Below are 9,427 nucleotides of genomic sequence, written 5' to 3' on the forward strand. Positions count from 1 at the left end.
GCTTAGCTGTGATACACAATGTAAGATTTTGTGCAGTGTAAATGGTCATGGTGTGCATGTTTCATTTACAGAGTGCACTGAATGCCTATAAACTGTAAGATTTGAGTATAATATTCATTCCAGAAAGACTCATAAGTTTTTAATAAGCTCACATATTGGACTTTTCAGTGCTTTTTGTAATATGAATAGTTTTCCTAAAATTGGAACAGTGATATTGTAATCAAACTTGAAGTGGCTCTTAATTTGGATAGATATATAATAAGGAAACATGCTGTTTTTCATTTTGGGTGAAAATCTCATCAAACAAAAAAGTTATTGAACTTTGCATTTTTTTTCAACTGAAAAGTACGCAAATTTTTTTTTTGCTTAGATTTGACCAATACCATGTGAAACATTGGAAGCTGTCAAATTTTAGTGCATTGTTCAACAAAGGTGTAACTTACAGATTTAATTTGCTATACATCTGAGATTATACTAGTAAAATATTTTTTAGTTTGAAGAGAAAAATAGGTCTAAATACGCACAAGACCACAGTTATTTGCCCTTGATTGCCCACAATACGGAAGTGGTTACGCGGAAAATAGTTCCACTGTTTGATGGTGAATATTGGTGAATTTTTGAGTGAAAGACCAGCAATAAATGGCATGATTTAATAGAGGAGATATGAAATAGTAGGTACATTGCATAACATGACTTTTTGATAGGACCTGTTTTGCCTGTTTGCGGCCAGCTAGAGAGTATTCTCCATACACATGTGATCTGGTTCAAAATGGTGGAAAAAAGAGCCGGTCAACCCAATGTTTACTGTGGGTGGAATTTTTTCCCTTGAATAGTTCTCTTGAGTTCTGGTATTTTTATGGGGGTTGGAATGCATGCAAAATTGCAATAGTGTCCAGTGCCTATATAGAACATCTGACGTAAAAATAACTGTGGTCTTAGGCCTGATATTGACCGAACGCTATGCTAAAGGGGCATAACTCTTGGCAAAATTCTAATGACAGTTATAAGGATTGTTTCTCCTGGTGTACTAGACTTTGATGGTAAATAACTTTTTTAAGTATCAAGTCAAAAACTTTGGTAGTAATAGAGATATTTGACTTAATCAAAAATTTTACCTAAAATATTTTAAGTTTAATGGGGGCAAAACTCTGTCAAAATTCAAATCAGATTTATGGGGATTTTTTCTCCTAGTGTAGACTTTGATATTAAGTTTCAAGTCAATATCTTTGATAGTAACAGAGTTATTTGACTTTATCAAAAGCTTCAAACCAACGGTGACGCCAAAGCCGGGGCGAGTGCAATAGCTCTGCTCTTTCTTCAAAAAGTCGAGCTAATAAGGGTCATAATTTAGATAAAATAGTTGACAAAGTTGTGTGCTACATATGCCTACAGATGGAAACCATTATGATAAGCAAGTGTTCAAAGTTTCAAAGCCACGTGTCAAATAGTTTTGACAAAACGTGGACTTGTACGAAAAGTGAACCAATTTTTAAGTCCAAAAAGGGCCATAATTCAGCCAAAAAAGTTGACAGAGTTATGTACTCTTGTCTACAGATGGAAATCATGATAATAAACAAGTGTTCAAAGTTTCGAAGCCACGTGTTAAACAATTGTGATAAAACGTCGACATTTACGAAAAATGAACCAATTTCCAAGTCCAAAAAGGGCCATAATTCAGCCAAAACAGTTGACATAGTAATGTACTCGTGCCTACAGATAGAGAGAAATTGTTATAATAAACAAGTGATAAAGGTTTTCAAAGCCACATGACATACAGTTTACACAAATATATGAACTGGTACGACCACTTAACCAAGATTTATAAGTTAAAATCGGCAATAATTCAGCCAAAATCCTTCATGGAGTTATGCATTGCCTAGAATTGGTCAAGGTGATCGTACACAAGTGTTGAAAGTTTCAAAGCTTTAACTCAAAAGGCTTGGTCAAAATGTGGACTGGTACGAAAAACCTAGCCAAGGTGTGACGCTGACGCCGTGGTGAGTAGGATAGCTCTACTTATTTTTCGAACAGTCGAGCTAATGATATAAGAAAAATTTTATTTTGAGTCCGCAAGACACATAACAATACAACATAAGCACTCAAGGTGCTTTTGAACCGACTATGCATAAACAAATTTATAAGGAACAATTCTTATGTAACAAGAGTTGACAGTAAAATGAATATATATATCTCAATAAGAGACCTCTACTTTAAAAGGAAGATACATCAAGGGGCATAACTCTGTCAAGAACACAAATTAGACAGGGTTGCCAGCAGTCTTGAAAAGTTAGGGAAATTGGTTTCTTTTTCAAGGTCAGGGAATTGTCAGGGAATTTTAAAATTTGGTCTGTGAAAAATGAAAATGCTGTAATGTCAGGGAAAAGTCAGGGAAAAATGATTTCAAAGCTCAAAGAAGTTAATCATTTTAAACTTTTGTGGCTATGGCAGTCTTCAAGCATTAAATTTAAGTAATTAAAAACAAAGTTTAATGATGTAATACTGTAACATGCATTTAATTTGTTTAAATCCCTCATTTTTCTTTAAACACTGATTTTGCTTGAAGACTGAAAGGCTTTGCAACCCTTGCCTCCAGAGCTAACTAACATTTTTTTGTTATTTTGTAGGGAAGTGAATATGAAGAGAGCCTACCATTTGTTATTAACTATGCTTTATTGTTTTTTTTGCCACAAAGAAAGTGTGCCTTAAGAATTATGCCTTGCAGATATGCTTCAAATGATCTTGTTATCATCAATGCTTTATTGTTATGCCACTAGGAAACTATTGAGAGATCTTGGGTTTTGAGAGAGATGTTTTGCCAATAGGATTCCAATAGTCTTGCTACTACAGTATTAGTCATGATGCTTTATTGTTTTTGCCACAGTGACTAGGACACTGTATATTAAGAGATCTTGGATTTTGAGAGTGATGCTTTGTCAATATGATTCCAATGGTCTTGCTATTAGTCATGGTGTTTTATTGTTTTTGCCTCTAGGAAACTGTATAATAACAGATCTTGGATTTTTGAGAATAATATTTTGCTAATACTAGCAGGGTTCCAATGGTCTTGTTATTAATCATACTTTATTGTTTTTATCATTTGTTTGATGTTTATGTTTAATATATTGGAAAATAAATACAAAACATTTGGGAAAAAAATAATGGGAGGATTGGACGGCTATAGGGGAGGTCAGGAGGCCGTTTAAATGTTTGGCGGTTTTGGTCAGTGAAAAACATGAATTGGTCAGGGAAAAGTCAGGGAATTTTATTCGCCCAGAGTGCTGGCAACCCTGAGTTATTGGGATTGTTGTGGTAAAAATATATTTTGAGTTTCAAGTCATTATCTTATATAGTACCAAAGTTATGTCCAGAAAACGAAGTTTGTTAAAAAATGTATGAAAGGGGCATAATTTGGTTAAAAATAAAAATGGGTATTGTTACACATGCAGATGATGATGATAAAGGTACATTTTAAGTTTCAAGTCTTTATCATATATTGCATTAAAGTTACATCCAGAAAGTGAAGATTGCAAAAAAACTTTAAGTACAAAAGGGGCATAATTTTGTCAAAAATACAATAAGAGTTATGGGGTTTGTAACCACACATGCAGATGATGATTATAAAGAAATCTTTTCAATTTCAAGTCATTATCTTTAAAGTACGATAGATATGTCTATAAACGAAGCTTTCGAAAAAAAAAAATTAACATGAAAATAATTCCAAGTATAACACCTTGGTGACCTTGACCTTGGGTATAATAGGCCAAGCCCTTGCACATACTTTGTTTGTATGCTGAACAATATCTATGTGAACTTACAGTAAGATATTAGCAATAGTAACAAAGATATGACAGAAAAACAAAGGTTGTCGGAAAACTTTAACCTTAAAGATAACCTAAGTATAACACCTTGGTGACCTTGACCTTGGGTATAATGGCCCAGCCCCTGTACACACTTTGTTTGTATGCTGGACAATGTTTATGTAAAGTTACAGTAAGATATAAGCAATAGTAACAAAGTTATGACAGAAAAACAAAGGTTGCCGAAAAACTTTAACCTTAAATTTTACCTAAGTATAACATCTTGGTGACCTTGACCTTGGGTTTGTATACTGGACAATGTTTATGTGAGGTATGTGAAGTAACAGTAAGATATAAGCAATAGTAACAAATATATGACAGAAAAACAAAGGTTGCCGAAAACCTTTAACCAAGAAAGGTCACGCTGACGTCAGGGCGAGTAGAATAGCTCCCCTTCCCACCTCCTATTCTCCGAATAGTGGAGCTAAAAACAGCTGTAATAGAAAGACAATGATTGCAAGCATTAAGAGATCTAGTTTGTAAGTCGAACATTTCTAGCACATAACAGAACATAAGATGGCATGACAACAACAATTTTAAATGTAATAATGATGAATTAACAAGAGCTGTCCGTAAGACAGCGTGCTCGACTTTTCTCAGTGCTTGACTCTGAATAAGAGCTTTGCCAGTAAAAAAATTCCAAGTTAAAAAGGAACATAACTCTGTCAAAATTCAAATCAGAGTTATGGGAATTGTGTCTCCTGGTGTAGACTTTGATAGTAATAACTGTTTTGAGTTTCAAGTCAAAAGCTTCAATAGTAACAGAGATATTTGACTTTATCAAAAATTTTAAGGAAAAAAATCTAAGTTAAAAAAAAGGCATAATTCTGTCAAAATTCAAATCAGAGTTATGGGGATTGTTCCTCCTGGTGTAGACTTTGATGGTTAATAAGTATTTTAGGTTTCAAGTCAAAAAGCTTTGATAGTAACAGAGATATTTGACTTCATCAAACACTTTAACCAAAAATTCTAAGTTAAAAAGGGGCATAATTCTGTCGAAATTCAAACCAGAGTTATGGGAATTGTGTCTCCTGGTGTAGATTTTGATAGTAAATAACTATTTTGAGTTTCAAGTCAAAAGCTTTAATAGTAACAGAGATATTTGACTTTATCAAAAGTTTTAACAAAAAATTCTATGTTAAAAAGGTGCATAATTCTGTTAAAATTCAATTCAGAGTTATGGAGATTGTTTCTCCTGGTATAGACTTTGATGGTAAATAAGTATTTTAAGTTTCAAGTCAATAGCTTTGATAGTAACAGAGATATTTGACTTTATCAAAAACTTTAACCAACGGCGACGCCGACGCTGGGGCGAGTGCAATAGCTCTACTTTTTCTTCGAAAAGTCGAGCTAAAAAACATGTGGAAGCTGCTGTTCTAGGTCAAGACCTAAAAGCTGCCATAAAAAGAGAAATATAAAAAAATGAACCAGCAAAGTTATCCTCTCAATTTTGTCAGGAGAAGCATATCAAGCGCAGTCTTCACAGTCCTTCAGTTCGACATGACTATATATTAATAAAACCTAGTTTTTACCCAAGTTCTAAAGTTATCAAGCTATAACGTACCTGCTTTCATAAAACATGCCGCTACCAGCCCGTCGTCCGCATTTCTTCTGCACCATTTTCTAGCATTTAGCATTGTTTTCAGTTTTCCACCCGACAAACTTCTGTCCGACCTTTTGACTTGTGAGCGAAGACTCACGTAAAGCTCGCGCTGGTTTGAGTGGTCAAATTACAAAAGCAAAAGCAGAAACCATTCTATGGATGTATTTAGCCCCTGGGCTGTTTTGTTATTCTGTAATCAAGGTCATAATAAAGTGTGCATTCACGTCAACACAAAAGCAACATTAAAATGATTTTCGGGGTTCCATAATTTCAAAACATACCTACAATTCACTTTAACGAAACCTACACAATTTATGTTTTATGATAAAAGTTGTTTAGTTGTTTTTTTTTTAGCGTGGGAGGTGGGGTGGGGGTAGAAAATGGCCTGGATTAGGGATAGAAATGTGACAATATAATAGTAAATGGCCTCGTATCCTCGGTCCAAGATTCTTTAAATGGGAATTTGGAGACCAGTCTTAAAATGCTTCCGTGTGAAATTGTTTAATTTTAAAACAGCGCATTTAGATGCATCAGATCTAATACTTGTCTCCGAATTGGGCTATATAACCTCACATCATGATTGGTTGTTTGATTTGTTGCATTCTGAGACCGGAATCTGTATCGTGATTCTTCTGTCGTAATGCGCCTCTCCTGTCGCACACGCTTTCTCATAACTCTCATCAAAATCATCACAGGTGGGCGAGTGCTTAAGGCTGCCCTCACTTTCGTTGATTCGAACATCGTCCGGAATAAGATCCTTTGGAAGTATCACAGGTCGTTATTTTTATAGACTGTTTATTCTAAATAGTAACGTGCGCCGTGCATTTAGTCTTTTCCATGGCGGGAAACTAATACTTAACCCTTGCGCATGCGCCAAATTTCCAATATGTTGTTTTATTGAATCGGGGATTCTCGGTAATGTACGTTTATCACGGATATTGACGGAGGTTCCCGAGGCAATTCGTCCATGCGTTTGTCCGTGCAGTCTTTGTGAACACTTGTCATGTATGTCCAGTCGTCTTGTTTGACGGTGTATGAATGAAAGATAGAATGAGAGAAAGAAATACATATAATGTGGTGGAATAAAATGTATAGATCCATGTGCTTATTTGACTCGCACATTTCACGTTAGCTATGACTATTCGAATTATTAGTGTCATGTTTAATAATTTATTAGAAAATAGACACTGCATTTTCATTCACAGTTCATTAAATTTATTTTTCATCGTACGCCCAATCAGTACGCCATACTCAGGTTATCAACGTGCAGACCTACCACGTACTTGAGCGCTGCCCAGTGTAGCAGTCGTTCAGAGTATTAGTTAGCCGTTGGGATGACTGTCGTCAATAATATCCGTTTCGATATTGTCCTCGGCGTAGCCATTATAAACGTCCATGTTAGTGTTGTCACCGGGTTAGAAAATTGCCGTTGTCTTTTATATTACCGTAGTGTGTTGCCGACATCATCGGTATCGCCGCCGTTGAAGGTGAAGTCGTCATTTTTGATATGGATCTCTGCACCTGCTAATCAGGAGTTGTTTATCTCCTAATAAGGACTTACTTAGTCATGACTGGGAGTATCTAATGTAGTAACTTCTAACTCAAAAGTACTTACTAAATCCTAATTAGTAGTAAAAAATACGAACCAAGTTTTACACACGTGGCACTAGGACGCTCATAATCATATTTCATGAAATAATATACATTAAAGACCCACCACGACTTAGTGACTTACTTTTTGCACCCACACAAAGGTAATACGCAGCTATACTACAAGTTTTCAGGTGGACAATTTAGGCCGTTTCTGAATAAATGTGTTTCAACAACTTCATTTGCAAACTTTCTCAGTCAATTTCTCTTCAGGATAGTTTTAAGAATATAGATGAATAACTATCTTACACTGAAGTAACAAAATGCGATTGAAAATAAACTAAATACACTGATTTCTATACATATTGCTACAATTCAATGAAATGTTAAGACATTATTCAACACATTGTCTTGACCTTATATATCACTGTCAATTTATAACTAAATATTTGTATATCTCATTTTTTTTCATGCAAATCCTGTATACTTAAGAAATAATATATATATCATTTAGTGATTTGTCGCTGAATAAATCATTGTTTGGAGTTCAGATGTGAAGGCAATTATTCTGACCAAATTTCATGAAGATCAATTGAAAAATACAGTCTCTATCGCATACACAAGGTTTTTCTTTGATTTGACCTATGACCCACTTTTTGACCCCAGATTGCCCATTTTCGAACTTGGCCTAGATTTTATCAAGGTAATCATTCTGACAAAATTTCATGAAGATTAGTTGAAAAATACAGCCTCTATCGCATACACAAGCTAACTATTGACAGACAGACGCCGGACGTCGAGTGATCACAAGAGCTAAAAATCAAAGAGTACAAATATGCCCCCAAGAGTAAACAAAATAGTGTGGAATAAATTTATTTCAAGGTAAATACAGTATTACAGCAATATAAGTAAATAAAATGCATTTTCATATTTTATCTGTAGATCTTCTATAAAAACTTGAAAAAGTTAACTTCACAGCGCGACAGTTTGCACAGCCAGACCAGGATTCGAACCTGGAACCTCCCCAAAACACAAATTACCATAGTTTTTTACGTAATTTCCTCAATTTTGGGTTGCTCTGCCAATTGAGCTATCTGGCCAGTGGAACTGCAATATCCTAGCAATATCACTTAAATTAAGATAAATTTTCGATTTCTGGTTTTTAAAGCTGAAAGGGAGCACTAAAATGTGGAAAAAAAATGGTATTAAATGGGGATTTTAGTAATCATCCAAGCTTTCTAATGTTACAGTTATTTTTGACAGTCTGGGCCCCTAAATCAAAATAGCTAATTTATATCCCTGTTACTGATGCTCTAAAGGAATAACCCCCTTATTCGTATTTTTTGTACACAAAAAATAGTTTCTGAAAGGTCCCACTTAATAATAAAATCAAAAAAAATATTACTGACCTACCTACCTATTTTTCTTGAGCATGTTACTGGAAACAAAATTTTTTAGGCCTTACAGTACATGTATACTAGCTAAATTGTAGTCATATAGGGTATCTTAAACAGGAAAGTGTGCAGATTGGAAATCATACACTGTTTTTCAAAGTGTATCATGTATTTGAATGGGACTAAAATTACATTTTCATTTTTTTTATTGAATGGGTGTGTAATCTCTCTATAAATCTATATCTACGGAAATACTCCCAACAATCAATTTCTGATCATAACTGGGAGGTCGGGGCAGTTGTTAAAAACTACAGAAATCTTCAAATAAATAAATGTAGCACAAAATATGCAATTAGCTGCGGTCTCTTTAGCAGAAAAACCTGAAAAATGTATTAATGTCATAATCAAGGACATTGACTTTAATACCCTATAAATCTTCATCATTTAAATTCTATGTCAAAAGCACAATTGATTTGTCATTCATACACATACAAGTGTCCAAAACACAATTTTCATCTTGTAATCAAAACTAGCAGAAAAGTAGTGGTTGTTATTTATCATCAGGAAGTACGTACCAGAAGACTGAGAGTCAAAATTTATCACGAGGTCTCAAATCGCCCATTATCTGGACTATCATTGGACTTTATAATAAGATGAAATGCCCCCTTGTGCAGGACATTGGAATATGTTTAAAAATAGCTCGCTTTAATAATAAATTGGAAAAACCTTGAACAGCGCCACCTGCCGAGTGTAACATATGTACATGTGTAGTAAATTCGCGCCATAAGTCACATAGTCTATTGTTTACACTTTTCCGTCTTCAAAAAACTTCAAATTTATACTCATAAAAATTAAAAAACTTACATCAAAATGCTACTCTGACTGCAACTCACCTCTATAAACCTATGCAAAATCCATGTTATTTATTTAATATTAAAGTTTATTTAAACTAGGTCATCACTTTGGGTGACTTGCTAGGACTT

The sequence above is a fragment of the Mercenaria mercenaria genome, chromosome 5 (genome assembly GCF_021730395.1).
Source record: "Mercenaria mercenaria strain notata chromosome 5, MADL_Memer_1, whole genome shotgun sequence".
Taxonomy (NCBI): domain Eukaryota; kingdom Metazoa; phylum Mollusca; class Bivalvia; order Venerida; family Veneridae; genus Mercenaria; species Mercenaria mercenaria.